The sequence below is a fragment of the Mustelus asterias genome, chromosome 2 (genome assembly GCF_964213995.1).
Source record: "Mustelus asterias chromosome 2, sMusAst1.hap1.1, whole genome shotgun sequence".
NCBI classification, from domain to species: domain Eukaryota; kingdom Metazoa; phylum Chordata; class Chondrichthyes; order Carcharhiniformes; family Triakidae; genus Mustelus; species Mustelus asterias.
Window position 1 is genome coordinate 128,182,172 of NC_135802.1, and position 14,740 is coordinate 128,196,911.

Sequence of the window (14,740 nt, forward strand, 5' to 3'; positions counted from 1 at the left end):
TCAGGTTCTGTTTTTGTCTGATTTACTCCTGTGATGTGCTTTTGGACATTTTACTATGTTAAAGCTGCTTTATAAATGCAAATAGTTCCAAGTCCGTGTTCAGTAAAAAGAATTAACAGTGAAAAAAGTAACTTGAAGGAAAAAACATTAGAAAGAAGATGTTAATGTTAAAAATGTTAAACATGTTTCCCTTGTTTATCTATTTAAAAGAGAATTAAAGTATCCACTAATTTGATACCTATTATGCAATGCAATTAAAGCAGATATGATTCTTTGCTCCGATGGGCCCCAGGGGCAGATTAGACTATCCTTGCTGATCCTATTGGGCATTTGCAACACATGTATAATGCAAAGACCTTCCACTACATAGTAGAAACTGATTTGAGCGATGTAACAAGACATAGCATGGCATGATTGTCAGATTTTATGTAATGGAACAAACTAGTTACAGGTTTAAAGAGAGAAAATTGAGCATTACTTTACTAACAAGCTCTGGTTTGTTTCATAACTTGAGATTCAACTAACCTGCGACCCCTACACACTTGGGCCCCTCAGGGAGAAGGATTCACCCCAAGCTAGAGAGAAAAAAAAAAAGTTGTGATGACTTTTGGAAGAAAAATAATTGGATCCAATTCGGAGAGATATCCAAACAGAGAACTTTTCAGTAGCTGAACTGGAGAGATTCCATTGAGGAGATTCTGCAATCCGCTTCTCCCAATGGGTCACAGTGTCTACAGGAAGGATATCTTGGGAAATCATTGGTACGCAGCTGTAATTTTTCCACTTATTATAATTAGTCGCAGAACCATTCTGGCACAGACGCAGGGCCTATTTGGCCCATTGCGTCCTCTGTGTAGGAAAATCCAGTAAGAGTTTTAACAACACCAGGTTAAAGTCCAACAGGTTTATTTGGTAGCAAATACCATTTGCTTTCGGAGCGCTGCTCCTTCGTCAGATGGAGTGAAAATCTGCTCTCAAACAGCCTGTTTGAGAAGCGGATTGCAGAATCTCCTCAATGGAATCTCTCCAGTTCAGCTACTGAAAAGTTCTCTGTTTGGATATCTCTCCGAATTGGATCCAATTATTTTTCTTCCAAAAGTCATCACAACTTTTTTTTTTTCTCTCTAGCTTGGGGTGAATCCTTCTCCCTGAGGGGCCCAAGTGTGTAGGGGTCGCAGGTTAGTTGAATCTCAAGTTATGAAACAAACCAGAGCTTGTTAGTAAAGTAATGCTCAATTTTCTCTCTTTAAACCTGTAACTAGTTTGCTCCGAAAGCTAATGGTATTTGCTACCAAATAAACCTGTTGGACTTTAACCTGGTGTTGTTAAAACTCTTACTGTGTTCACCCCAGTCCAACGCCGGCATCTCCACATTAGGAAAATCCAGTCAGTCCCATTTTCCCACTCTATTTCCCCCTCGTCATGCAAGTCTATTTCCCTCAAGTTCCTACCCAACTTTCTTCTGAAATCATTGATTGTGCTTGCTGTCACCACCCTTGTAGCAGTCTGTTCCAGGAAATTAGTGCTGCCGTCATTGAAGAGTCACTCCTTGTATGTCTCATTAAAACTCTTTTCTTGGTTTCAGACTGCTCGTTGCAATCATTGTATTTTACACTGGGCGTGCAGTTGAGGTGAATTTCTTTGTGAGGTGGCTACATAACTAAATTAGTGATCCAGTGACTTGAATTAATAATCTAGAGAGTGCGTGTTCAAATCTTACCTTGCCAGTTTTTCGTTAAATGTCTGGAAATAAAAATGTTGATATCAGTAAAAGTGACTGTGAAAGCTGTCGGTTTGTCGTAAAAGCCCAACTGGTTTATTAATGCAGTTCTGGGAATGGGGTCAATCATCCTTACCCAGTCTGGCCTTAGTCACACACAGCAGCTGCCCTCTGAAGTGGCCCAGTACACCACTCAGGCAATAAATGCTGGCCTCGTCAAGCGATGGCCACACCGCAAGAATTAAAAAGAAAATGCAGCCTTGGGTGCTTTGGCATATGTGTACTTTCACCTGACAGAGCTGTTGGCTTGCTGTCATGAACATATCTGAATTCAGCAGATTGCTGTCAGGTTAGAAGAGTATACTGGTATTGTAAAGAGACTGTGACTACATTTATATTTCATAAAGTTTTTGCTTGAAGTGGTATGTATGCGTTTCAGTGCCTGGTGCTCTGGAATCAGCCTAGTTTATAATGGACTAAAATTCACTAAATAAATTGCCCCATTAGTTGGATTTCTCTTTCTCAACTGTCAGCTCAATTGTTTTTCAATCACAAATTGCTGAAATGTGAGGTTGATATGGGTACCGAAAGAGGAATGGGGAATCTGGGACCTTTGGTGAGCAACAGGATTGTCTATCTCCTTAACCTATCCTCCTTAGTCAGAGGATGGATGGAGAAGGAAATAGTGAAAAAAGGAGAGAGGAAAGAAAAATTAGAAAAGAGGTCTGAAATTGTAAATCAACATTTAAAAAAAGTAGGAATGATCACTCCACAGTTTCAGTGGTTCCCTTTCTGAGCCTCCATGTTTGAGTGGTGTTGCAAGAGCATAAACTCACAATTAAGATGGTCCTTACAAAAGCAGGCCTTTCTCTGGCAAGTTTAATTAGTTTTAACTGTGCAAATGCAGCAATATCTGAAACTTAAAGGTGGATAATAGTGGATTGTCACAAATCGTTCAACAATTTGAGGAAATTTGCAACTCATGACAGCTTTCTCACCTTTTTTTACATGACTAAGGGTGTGCACATTTAACAGCCTGTTATTTTCCCAGCATGTTCATGGCCATTGTGCATTGGGCCCTGTCAACAACAAAAATAGCTGTTCGTACACTTTTTGAAAGTCAGGCTAGTGACTCATTTTCTAGCTGCCTCGTGTGGGAAAGTCCATTCAGGCCAACGATTCACAAACCAAACTCAAGAGGTTGACTGTGGCCAGAAACCAAAGGTGCCCTGCAGTTGTAGGACTCGCTTAAAGAAAGAGCTGCAAATTTGCTATTACTGGAGGAACAGCACCTTCCCCTTGGTAATGCAAGGCTGTGGTTGGGGGCCAACTCTAACAGCGGCATTATAATTATAAATTCAGCATGAAGTGACTTCTTTCTCTTGATCACTGGGTATGAATGGACATGCTGGCAACCAACTGTCCATAAACACTGACACAGGACCTCAATAGTTTTAAAGATTTTAAACAAACCCTAGGGGCTTATCACATCAGTCACAGGGCTAACCTTCTAACTGGGTAGGTTGGGAACTCCTATCTGTACATTGATCTACTAGTATATACTGGGCAACCACCTTGTCCTCGGATAGCTCCTTCTACAAGTAGGTTTCATTCGGATGTTGAAATAATTCCTCTCATGTGAAAGGTAATAAGGTTGCAGTGGTTGATTTAGATGGCATTACAAACGCTCGCATCCAAAGTGCAGTAGCATGCATTGTGTGACAAATCGTGCAAAAGTGATAATAAAGCAGGGCAGTCTGATCAAGACTGAGAGGTGGCGATATGGAATCTCAAAACTGTAATCATCGCGTCTACACTGTGGAAAATATTTTACATGTTACAGAAGTTCCTGTCTAAAGGGGTGGACAGGCAAATAATTCCCTGACTTCATATGTACGGTTCTGCAAGCAAGCACAAGATGATGTGCAGGACTGCTACAACTTGTTTCCCTTCCCTTTGTTCCCATTTCCATTTTCACAACCTCTGGAAAAATACTTTAATTTCTGGCGGCACAACAACTACTTGCATTTAATGAAGTAAAATGTCCCACTGATGGTGACCACCCGCCATGGGTTTCCAGGTGGTGGAGGGAGTGCAAGCAACAGGAAAACCTGTTGACAGTGGCGGGACTGGAAGATCTCGCCACTGGCCAATGGCAGGCCACCTCTGCCACTGCAAAATGTGCAGTGGAGGGGTAGAAAGTCCTGCCCATGGAGTGTGTGGAAGAGGGGCAAATATTTGAACAGTGACAACACTTTCAAAGACTTTGGGAGAGAAATGGGAGATTGAAGATAAGAAACTAGTTTGCAAGGACAGAGGGGTCAACTGTGGTTTTTTTTGCAGTGGATGGTGATGGGTGCTCAGAGTCAGGAAATGAATGATTGGATTTTTGCTCTGGGTGAGTGTGTGTGAGATTTGAGTCTGCCATTCACAGAAAGAGTGCAGAGTGCTGAGGAGAGGTGTTTAAAAGGTCCACCTTGGTGCTCTGGGACATCCTCCCAATTGTAACAAAGACAGTAAAAAGAAAAACAGCCCTCTAATCCTCAACACCCCCATCCCACAAATCCCCATGCTCCATCCATGCCATCTCATTCTCCCAGCCACCTCCCATAGCTCTTCATATCCTCCATGCCAACCCATGCTCCTCTACATACTCCCATGGTCCCTTAAAGCCCCTATGCTAATTTGGCACAACCAGTCTTAATCCCTTATAAAAATAAACATTTGTATTCATAGCCCCACATCAACGACAACTAATCCCTTAATAATCTCTTTTGGAACTGTCAGTCAAACTGCACTTACAGACCCCCACACTGTGATGATGATAGGTTGTGAAACAGTCAAGCAGTAATAATGTTATAATGATAGCCCTTGGCTTATGTCAACAAACAGTATTTGAATTGCAAGCACTAATATTTTTCAACTCCGAGACAGCAGACATTTCCACCCAAAAATTGAAAGAACGGGGGATGTAAATAGCTTACAACTTGACAGTTCCACAGACCTTATCCACTTTTTACGCATATTCACGTCTACTCTTAAAAATCGTAAGTCTCACACTGTGTGGGAAACCGACCTCACCCAGCAAAAATGGAGTATATTTGAACATTGCACTGAGTTCAGGAGGCCCTGCTGGGTTTGCCTGTCACGTGTGTGAATCACATCCTGCCCCCCCACCCCCCCGACCCCCTCCACCTACCCACCCCAGTGAAAGTAGATTCTGTTGGGACTTACAGATCTAAGGTACTGGTGCCATTTTGGCTAAGGCATGGAGCCTCCACAATTCTGTAACACAAGGATTAATCTTGGATTGTTTTGTTTTTGTAAATTGCTAATGATTATAGTTGATCTCCAGCGGCACTGGTCACATGTAGTTTGGGACCATCAGCCTTTTTTCCAATGTTTACCAGAATCTGACAACAGTATAAACAAAACAGCAGTTTGCTCACCAGTGTAATCAACAAGTTTAGTAACGTAATATTTTCAAATTGAGATGGAATCCTGTGTCTTATTCATGATGAAAGATACAGCCCTTAAACAGAATATTTGTAATGTTAATTACCTACCATATTTGGAAAACTGCATACCATACAAAAATCTTTGTTCTTCCTTTCTCGTAGTTGTTTAGATGACTATCAGCTATTTCCCCCTTACCTCCCACAGTTGACCTTTAGCTCTTGCATAATACCTCAGGCTTCCCATCTTCCAACCCCTCTCCCACATCTCCCCTCAGCCATGGTTGCCAGCTCTTCAGCAATGTCCTGGATTCTCCTGACATGACAAGTTAGCCCCCTGGTATTAGCTGCAAGCACAACAGGAGAAAATATTTTTTCCATTTCTTTGAACACTTTCTGGGTGATCTTACCGGCTCGTTATGCCGGTTGGTCGGCATGGCGAGCCTGTAAGATTGCAAGTGAGGCAAAAAACAGGTTTTGCGCTCGGCTTCTTGCCTCTTGTAATCTTACCGGCCCTGGATTGCCAGTGTGATCAGCCTCATGGCCAGGAAGAGCGCGAGGGTGATTTAAGTTTTAACTTTATTTAAATATTTAAATCAGAATGGAATTGTCTGGGCTAACTTGTCTCAACAGCCTCACTGGCGGAGGTCCTCACTGGCGGAGATCATGTATGATCCACATCAATGGGAACCTGACATGGTGGCCTCACTGGTGGGACTGGAGGCTGTTGAGGCCCCCCCAGGGGGTCAGTGCCCCTTGGGCAGTGCCAGCCTGGGACCCTGGCAGTGCCAGCCTGGCACTCAGGCACTGTGCACCTGACAACCTGGCACTGCCCACCAGGCACTAGGCAGTGCCAAGGGGTGGGGCCATGATAGAATGGGCCCATGATGAGGCGAGGCCAAGGGGAGGCGGGGGTAGCTGTGCACTCTGCAATTGGGGAATGGCCAGGGCGACAATCGACCGGACCAGGGGAGGGTGGGAGGGGTGATTGGCCGGGGGTGAGGGCATGGGGAGAGGGGGCGCTCGGTCGGGGGTGGAGGGGGGCAGGGCAGCGATGGGCCGGTACTGGGGCAGCGATCAGCCGGGGTTGGGGGGGGGGGCGGTATTAGAGAGATATCCAGTGGGATGGGGGGGGGGACAATCGACTGGGGAGACCAGTGATTGGAATGGAGGGGCGGGGGTGGTGTGGGGGTAATATCCAGGGGACTGACAGATCTCTCTAGATAAAGGTAAAACACTGTGGATGCCTGAGAGATCTGCGCGTGCATGATAGTGCCCTCTAGTGTGAGCAGCCGGCTTTCAGGTGAGAATACACACCATCCACTCCCTCCTAGTGGTGTGAATCACACTTTGTCTTTTTCTTTTGCACTAAAGTGCCATAAGATTGTGTCTGAAAGCTCGCTGAAAAAATGGGTATGATTCTTTCCTGTTTTCACACTCGTTTGGCACTTAGAATTTATTTGGTATGATCATCCCCTTTAAGTTACAAAAATATTTATTGTACTGTGACGCAGATTATCACTGATGAACTCTTGGCTAGTGTAGATCCACACAAGCAGAGTGAAAATAGAAATTCCCATGATGCAGCCCTCTTTTTCTCTCTCCAAGTCTGCCCACAAAAGTTGATCACAAAGAATCAATTACTTCTGCGTTGTCATGTGACAAGAGTGTACTACAATGCACTAAGGGCATTGTAGTTCCACAACAACTTTCATAACGCGTTATTTCTCTATCTTAAACACAGAACGTGTCCAAAGGCCTCAACATCCAAGACTAAAGTGAAATTTGTAACTGCGACAGAAGAAGAACTTGAACCAATGCCACAGAAAGAGGGACAAGAAATTTCTTTCAGGAATTTCTAACATGAAATGATTAATTTTATGGGTGAGTTTAATGATTTTTGCATCAACTATTTTGCTCTTTAGATATTTCTCTTGTTATAGCTACATATTCTCCAGGGCTCAAAATCAGCAACAAGCAATGTAATTAGTTCAAATTGATTGCTTTTCTGTGGAACCTTTCCCATTTGACCTTTCAGCAAATCATTATGGTTACATTCTTTAATTGAAGAGTCATAAACAAAAAAGCATGACCATTGTTCTTTTTCTACCTAGATAGATTTAATGTACCAATGTAATGCATGATCTGCTACATTTGCATTGTATTGGTTTGGAGAGTAGAGCAATCATCTTCAAGCTTGCAGGCTGAAAATGGGGACTTGGGAGCAATGGCCAAAATTTTCTGGCTGTTCCCACTGGCAGGATCTTCCAGTCCCACTGGCAGTAACCCAGAGGGTATGAACAATGGGAAAACCCATTGACAGCAGCAGGACCAGAAGATTCCACCACTGGCCAATGGTGGGCTGCCACTGCAAAACATGCCACAGAGGGGGCAGAAAATCACACCCATTGTCACCAAATTCAAAAATATTTTAGCTAGGTTATTGTTGTATTCCCTTCCTTTGAAATGCTTTGGGACCTTTTCCTGTTTTATCTTTGAAGGTTGTTTAAAAATTGGGTCAATGAATTGCAGATGCAGTTCAATCGGAATAAATAGAAGAAAATCTGTATGGAAAGGAGTAAAAAAGGGAGAATGTAGGTTAAATGAAGCAAAACGTGGTGATCAGAAAAGAGATGAAGGTTGTGCAACTCTTTATGCCTGCAAGAGCATAGTGATATTTCCTTGCATATAAACTGAATTCTTTATTAACAATAGTCCATGCAGAAATATCATCACTACGTGAAACAAATCTATTTTCATAAGCATAATGCTTAGTCATTCTCATTTTTTTCGCCCTTTCCCTTTGGGGAAATGACTTTTCTCTGCTCTGTGAATCTGGATTGAAATTTACATTTTGTGATGACTCAGTGGTATCATTCTTACCTCTGATTCAGTGGATTTTGGGTTCAAGTCCCAGGATAGAACCTTCTGCTTTCTCTGGTGGCAAATCTGGAGGTAGGGAAGGGCATTTAATTAGGTGCCATTGTGGCGTATCAGAATCCCGCCATCATTCCACCTCTATCAGTATTAAGTTCTGGATGGGAAGGGCCATGTTTGACCTTCCCTTTTGGTATTAACCCTGTGATGGGTGGGCCTGTTGACATGCGGCATACACAGTGGTTAAAACCACCCGGGTTGTCCGCTGCTGGGGTGCGGGCTCGATCAAAGGTCCTTCATTTAGGGACTAGACATCAAGGAGATGGGCGGAAGGGCTTTTGAGAGCCAAACCCCTGCACTTACTACTGACCTCCCTGCACCCCTCTCCCCATGATCCCCAACCCGCAAATCCCCCTTGCTGACCCCCCCATTACTTACCTGTGGCCTGAGTCACTCAGCAGTCCTGGGACTCCTGTACCCGGGGGCGTATTTACAGTTAATGGGAGCCTGTGCTCACTTTCATTTCTGGGCCACTCCCCAATCTCACACCCTTCCCCATCCACCTTCTCCCCACATGGAAAGACTGAAGCCACAAAATGAGGGTGAATGTGCAATGTTCAGTATTTTAACCTTTTTAAAGTAAAATGCCCAGCTTCGCCCTCTTGCCTCACCTTCAATTTTCTGTGTTTTTGATGGCCTGATTGATAGTATCGCTTCATACTGCTAAAGAAACTGATCTTGATTTTAAGCAGCAAATAAAGTGCCTGAAAGAGCGGATGTTTGCACAGTCAGTCCCACGTTTTTATCAGGTTCAAGCTCTGCAAAAATTGGATTAATCTTTTAACTATGAAGCTGTGATTCTGATCATGGATTTCAAACAACACTCGCTCTACTTTCCTGCCCATTCCCTTCACAAACTCTCCCTCCCCATGGACTCCCAACCTCACCACAAACTCTTCCTCCTCATGGACCCCGCAACCCCATCACAAACTCTCCTTCCCCCAATGATGCAACCCCCACTCCCTTCCTGTAAGTCTGCAGTCCAACCCCTTCACACATTCTCCATCCTCTTACACACTCACACTCTTTCCTCCCCCACTCCCCCCATACTTTCTCATTCTCACCTCGCTTGTCTAGAGTCTTCAAGGCAAGCTGCCTCACCCACGCTGTGTCTTCGTCATGGCTGCCGCACCTCTCCCTTGCCTCGTGGCATTGTCGTGCACTTGTTTCTGGCCTGGATCCACTTTGCTGCTGGCACCCGGCACTAACCTGCTCGGCTCCTCATGGTTTGTTTTTGGGGCATTGCTTTGCTGACGTGGGGGTGTGAGGGGGATCCGCTCTGCCAGTGCAAACTTCAGCAGCTTCCCCCACCGTGGCCGACCACTGCATCTCTCTCACTTTGTAATCTTGCCCGTGCGTTGTTGCTGCCAACAACCATTACTTTTCCCGCTCTTCAAGATTCATCCAATCAGAGTCTGAGTTTGCTCTGCTACTGATATGCAGAGGAATCAGCCTCCGATTGGATGCCAGAGCTAACTGTCAATTCTCTGGCCATGTTGAGATGGGGAAGGGTGTGAGGTTCAGGGGTAGGCCAGAAATGACATGGGTCTGGTGAGGGCCCCCCCCCCTCCCCCCATTGGTCGGGGCCCTGTGCCTAGGCATGGTGTGTTGCAAATCCACCTCTGCCTGTACCTGTCCTTCTGGCAGCAACCATGGCCTCCCTGTGGCGCTGCTAAACACTCGGTCTTTGACTGGCTGGCAGCTCTGGGTTGGCAAGACATCCACCCCTGGGGACATGATTCCAGGGGAAGGCTTGCCATTGGACTCACCACTGCCTGATTGGCTTGTGGTTCAGTGGGCCTTCCAGAAAAGAGGCAGATGAGACACCAAATACCTCAACAACATTCTGTCTCCACTCTGGAGATCTTGCGTAATGTAGGCTGACACTTCAATGCAGTACTGAAGGAATGCAGCACTGTTAGTGGTGATGAAATGTTAAATCAAGATGCTGTCTGCAGTTGTATTACTATTACTTGGAGAGCAGGGGAATTCTCTGTTTCCTGGAAAATATTTAATCCCTCAACTAACATCACAGAAACAGATTATCAGGTTACTATTTCAATGCTATTTATGAGACTTTGCTGAATGCAAATTTGCCCTCAAGGTACAGAAACAAACAAGATTTTAAACTACAAAGAAAGGTTATAGTTCAACATACGTTCTTTATAAAGGAGGAGACTTCGCAGTACATACATTTATTTTAATCATGATTTAAAAACTTGATTCAAAATTGATTCAAGTAAGTTATTCACCATTATGAATGGGCAACCTAAAACAAGAGATCACAGGTATAGGTTGAGAGATGGTAGATTTAAAACTGAGATGAGGAGGAACTACTTCTCGCAGAGGGTGATGAATTTGTGGAACTCGCTGCCCCAGAGCGCGGTGGAGTCTGAATCATTAAATGGCTTCAAGAAGGAGTTACATTTCTAATAATAAAAAAATGGGTTCAATGGCTATGGGGAACAGGTGGAGAAGTGGATTTGAGACCAGGAAGAGATCAACCATGATCTGATTGAATGGTGGAGCAGGCTCAAAGGGCTGAATTGCCTACTTCTGCTCCTAATTCCTATGTTTCCTATGAATATTTTAAATGTTGCTTAGAATTACAGAACTTGAGTATTGCTGTAAAGAGAGACATGCTATTGAAGCTTTTCATCTTGCACTCATCAGGACAGATGCAAGAATACCAAATTTCAAAGGAGGCAGCAGCTTGTACTGTGTAAGAAAAGGATGCTGATTGGTTCACTATGCGAGGGTACCAAAAATTGCACAGATAACTAATTTTAGGTTATCAGTTCATAATGTGGCTCACTTAGGCTATGAGCTACATCTATTCATATTCAGGGAATTGTCCTCGGCAGACAAAAGGAACATGTCCAGGCATGACGCCTTTTCAAATTGAACAAAAACATGAGGAACAATTGCGCCCTGATGCATTCGCCATGGCAACCATGGCCAATCAAGGCTGACTGAGCAACCAATCAACATCCTTTCCTCATGCAGCATTTTGGCAATATTTGAAATATTGGGCGACACAAGTTATTTGGAAATTGGGAAGTGAGAGAAGTGAAATAAGATTTACTTTTCACTCAAAGATTAATAGAGTTGAGTAATTAGTTACAGAGAAGGCCATTAAAGTAGAGTTTAAGAAAGTCCAGGATACAATGGATGCCGTTTTAGGAAGAAAGAACCAAGGAATATGGTGAGAGACTGCATACATGTGGACATCTCCCTTTGTGTCTAAAAAAAACTTCAACTGATCCAAAGAAATACTGATCCCTGTGTCTAAATATAAGTTGTTGTTGTTGTAACTGCCATCCATCTTTTTCCAATTTAGTGATTTTGAATAGATTCTCTTCCTGAGATGGGACTGAATCCATTCAGTTCAGAAAGTACCAGGACCAAAAGTTCTAAAGTTTATTTATTATTGTCACAAGTCTAAAGTGCACCATGTTAATTGGTCCTAGCTGGAGTGACAATAAGGATGCCACTTTAGATTGCATCTCCAGAGGCTACAGAGGAGAATATCAGCCAGGCTCCTGAGTGCTCAGCATCAATAAGAGGATTCTGATCTTAGACATGCACTCAAAATGGCTGAATAATCAGCGGGGACTCAGATGTGAAGAACGTTCATCTGGGGGAGTGAGTAAAGAAGTGCCAGTGTTTACAAATTAATAAATCCTCAGCAGGGAACACATTCAGTGCATTGAACAAAAGAAAGGCAATTCAGCTATTTCAACAAATTCAGCAGTTATGTTCCTTTTCTAACATGTTCTTCTGCATCAGTCTTCATTTCTGTGGGTGGAGGATTCCATCAGCTTTATTACGATTCCAGAAAACAGCTCATATATAGCTTGCAAATCTTATGTAATCCAGCACATCACATGCTTGTTAGTGATCTCTCTTGAAATTCATTTCTGTGGTGGAAATAACAAGTGAGGCAACTGCTTTATTGTACTGTGAGCCAGTGTCAAATGAATTACACAGCTGCAAGTCTGCATCACTATTGGTAAGCGTGCACAACTGTATCCCAGGCAACTTCCTCTTCTGAAGCATCTTTGAGCCTCAAACGATTACAGTTGTAGTACGCCGCAGAGCCATGGAAAATGTATGTTCCACGACAAACTGAAACGAAACTTTAATCTTGCTGAAAAGAGAGACATGCTGACAAAACTTTCCGTTTTGCACTTATCAGGACAAATGCAAGAATGCCAAATTTCAAACAATCGCAAATAATTTAAACCACGGGAGAAAAAGGTGCTGATTGATTGGCAAGTCGACTTTGATTGGCCAAAGCATTGCCATGGAGAAAGCAATGGGAAAGTATAAAAAGTTCTGGGTAATTCAAAGGGATGCATGGCTTCAGGGGAGACAATGTCATAGTGGTAATGCCACTGGACTGGTAATCCAAAGGCCCAGGCACTCAGGGCAGAGCAATTGGTGGTATTTAAATTCAATTTTAAAAAATTGATAGCTAGGCTGGAATTTTACTGTCCTGCCTGCCACAGGAATTAGAGTGAGCGAAGGGCAGACCATGGAAAGGTCCACTAACTTAGGCGGGATTTTATGATTTCGGGATGATCGAAGCCATAAAGTCCCGCTACTAGTTGCAGTAATGATGATCATGAAACTACCATCGATTGTTGTAAAAACCCACCTGGTTCACTAATGTTCTTTAAGGGAGGAAATCTGCCGTTCTTACCTCATCTGGTCTACATGTGACTACAGACCAATAATAATGTGGTTGTTTCTTAACTGTCCTCTGAAATGGTCCAGTAGACACTCAGTTCTCAGTGGCCTCACCAGCAACACCTACATCCCACCGAAGAATAAAGAAAAAACAATTCCTATTGTTTGCAAAAATTGGGTCTGTATATGAATGGATGCCACTTCCAGTCAGCATAAATGAGCCACGTTACGGCTCAACAGTTTATTTTATGTTGGTTGTTAATGGTTATTAGCACACGCAGGATTGTTCAACAAGTGCTGCTCAATTGCGGATTCACAACTAAGAGTAGACTTTTTGTTTTGGGTTTGGCGTTTGCGTATAACAGATGACCAAAGAAACATACTGTTTGATTTGATCAGACAATCATTGGGCCGTCTCGCCTATGTACCTGGCCTCTCACTGGCAATGAAATTCAAACAAGACATTGCTCAACTGTGCAGCAGACAGAACACCTTTTTGGATTGATGGCAGCATCCTGTTAGTGGAAAATATCATTCCTGTAACTATTGCATAGTTGCAGCATGAAATGTTTTCCTTAACCTGTTGTTTACATTTTTAAGATATTTTGCCTACCCAGGGCAAAAAGACAGAACACAAATCCAACAAGCCTTCAATGCCTGCTCATTTTCAATGACCCCAAATACCAATTGCTCACATCACAAGCACTGCAATGACATTTATTTTTAAATGGTTATATGGTACAGCTACATAAACACCAAGAAAAGCAACAAAATAATGACTTAGAACTAGATTAATATCCTGCAAGGTTCATTTTGGTTATTAAACTACTGAACCATTGAAAAATCATACCCAAGCATCTTACAACTAGAATATTTGAACTGAAGATATTGGTGACCATGTTATTTCCTTTGTTCCTTTGGTAATGTTTGCAAGTTTCTTACTGAGGAAGAGACAGGGCAGTTACCTTTTAATAGTACAGGACCTTGGTGAGACCACATTTGGAATATTGTGTGCAGTTCTGGTCACCTCACTATAAGAAGGATGTGGAAGCGCTGGAAAGAGTGCAAAGGAGATTTACCAGGATGCTGCCTGGTTTGGAGGGTAGGTCTTATGAGGAAAGGTTGAGGGAGCTAGGGCTGTTCTCTCTGGAGCGGAGGAGGCTGAGGGGAGACTTAATAGAGGTTTATAAAATGATGAAGGGGATAGATAGAGTGAACGTTCAAAGGCTATTTCCTCGGGTGGATGGGGGCATAACTATAGGGTTCGTGGTGGGAGATATAGGAAGGATATCAGAGGTAGGTTCTTTACGCAGAGAGTGGTTGGGGTGTGGAATGGACTGCCTGCAGTGATAGTGGAGTCAGACACTTTAGGAACATTTAAGCGGTTATTGGAAAGGCACATGGAGCACACCAGGATGATAGGGAGTGGGATAGCTTGATCTTGGTTTCAGATAAAGCTCAGCACAACATCGTGGGCCGAAGGGCCTGTTCTGTGCTGTACTGTTCTATGTTCTATGTTCTTAGTTGATCTATTGGGGCTAACCTATATGAAGGCAATTGTTGGCTCAAAATTAACACCCCTTGGACAAAAGGCATGAAACCCTGCCAATGCTACTGAATTCTTGTTCACTTGTTTGAACCATATGTTCAGATTACTGTGGCAGAAGAGAACTCCATGCAGCTTTATGTGCCCATGTCGAGGAACTATAAGACATAGTTAAACAGTTTCTGAAGGAGGACCCTTTGGGATTGATAAAATGGTTCATAGAACTTGAAAGCTGCTATACATCAGACATTAGTGTTATCAGGCATTGAGATCTACGTGCTGTCACATCGACTCAGTGTCTATATACACATTCCAGTATTTTGAGTATACCAATTATGTATAATTAGTTAGGCATCAGTCTGAATACATCTCTGAATTTTATTTAAGTTG

General features: G+C 43.2%; 1 protein-coding gene across 4 annotated transcripts in view; it reads left to right on the forward strand.

The window, feature by feature from the left end:
- atxn1a (ataxin 1a) overlaps positions 1-14,740 on the forward strand; it is a 345,727-nt gene that overhangs the window by 109,842 nt on the left and 221,145 nt on the right. For 3 of the 4 annotated variants that reach the window (XM_078241326.1, XM_078241345.1, XM_078241335.1), the window contains exon 2: positions 6,920-7,059. The exons of the other annotated variant lie outside the window; for it this stretch is intronic. The gene's annotated coding sequence lies outside the window, so the exon portion shown is untranslated. The remainder of the gene's footprint in view (positions 1-6,919; positions 7,060-14,740) is intronic. 4 annotated transcript variants of the gene reach the window in all.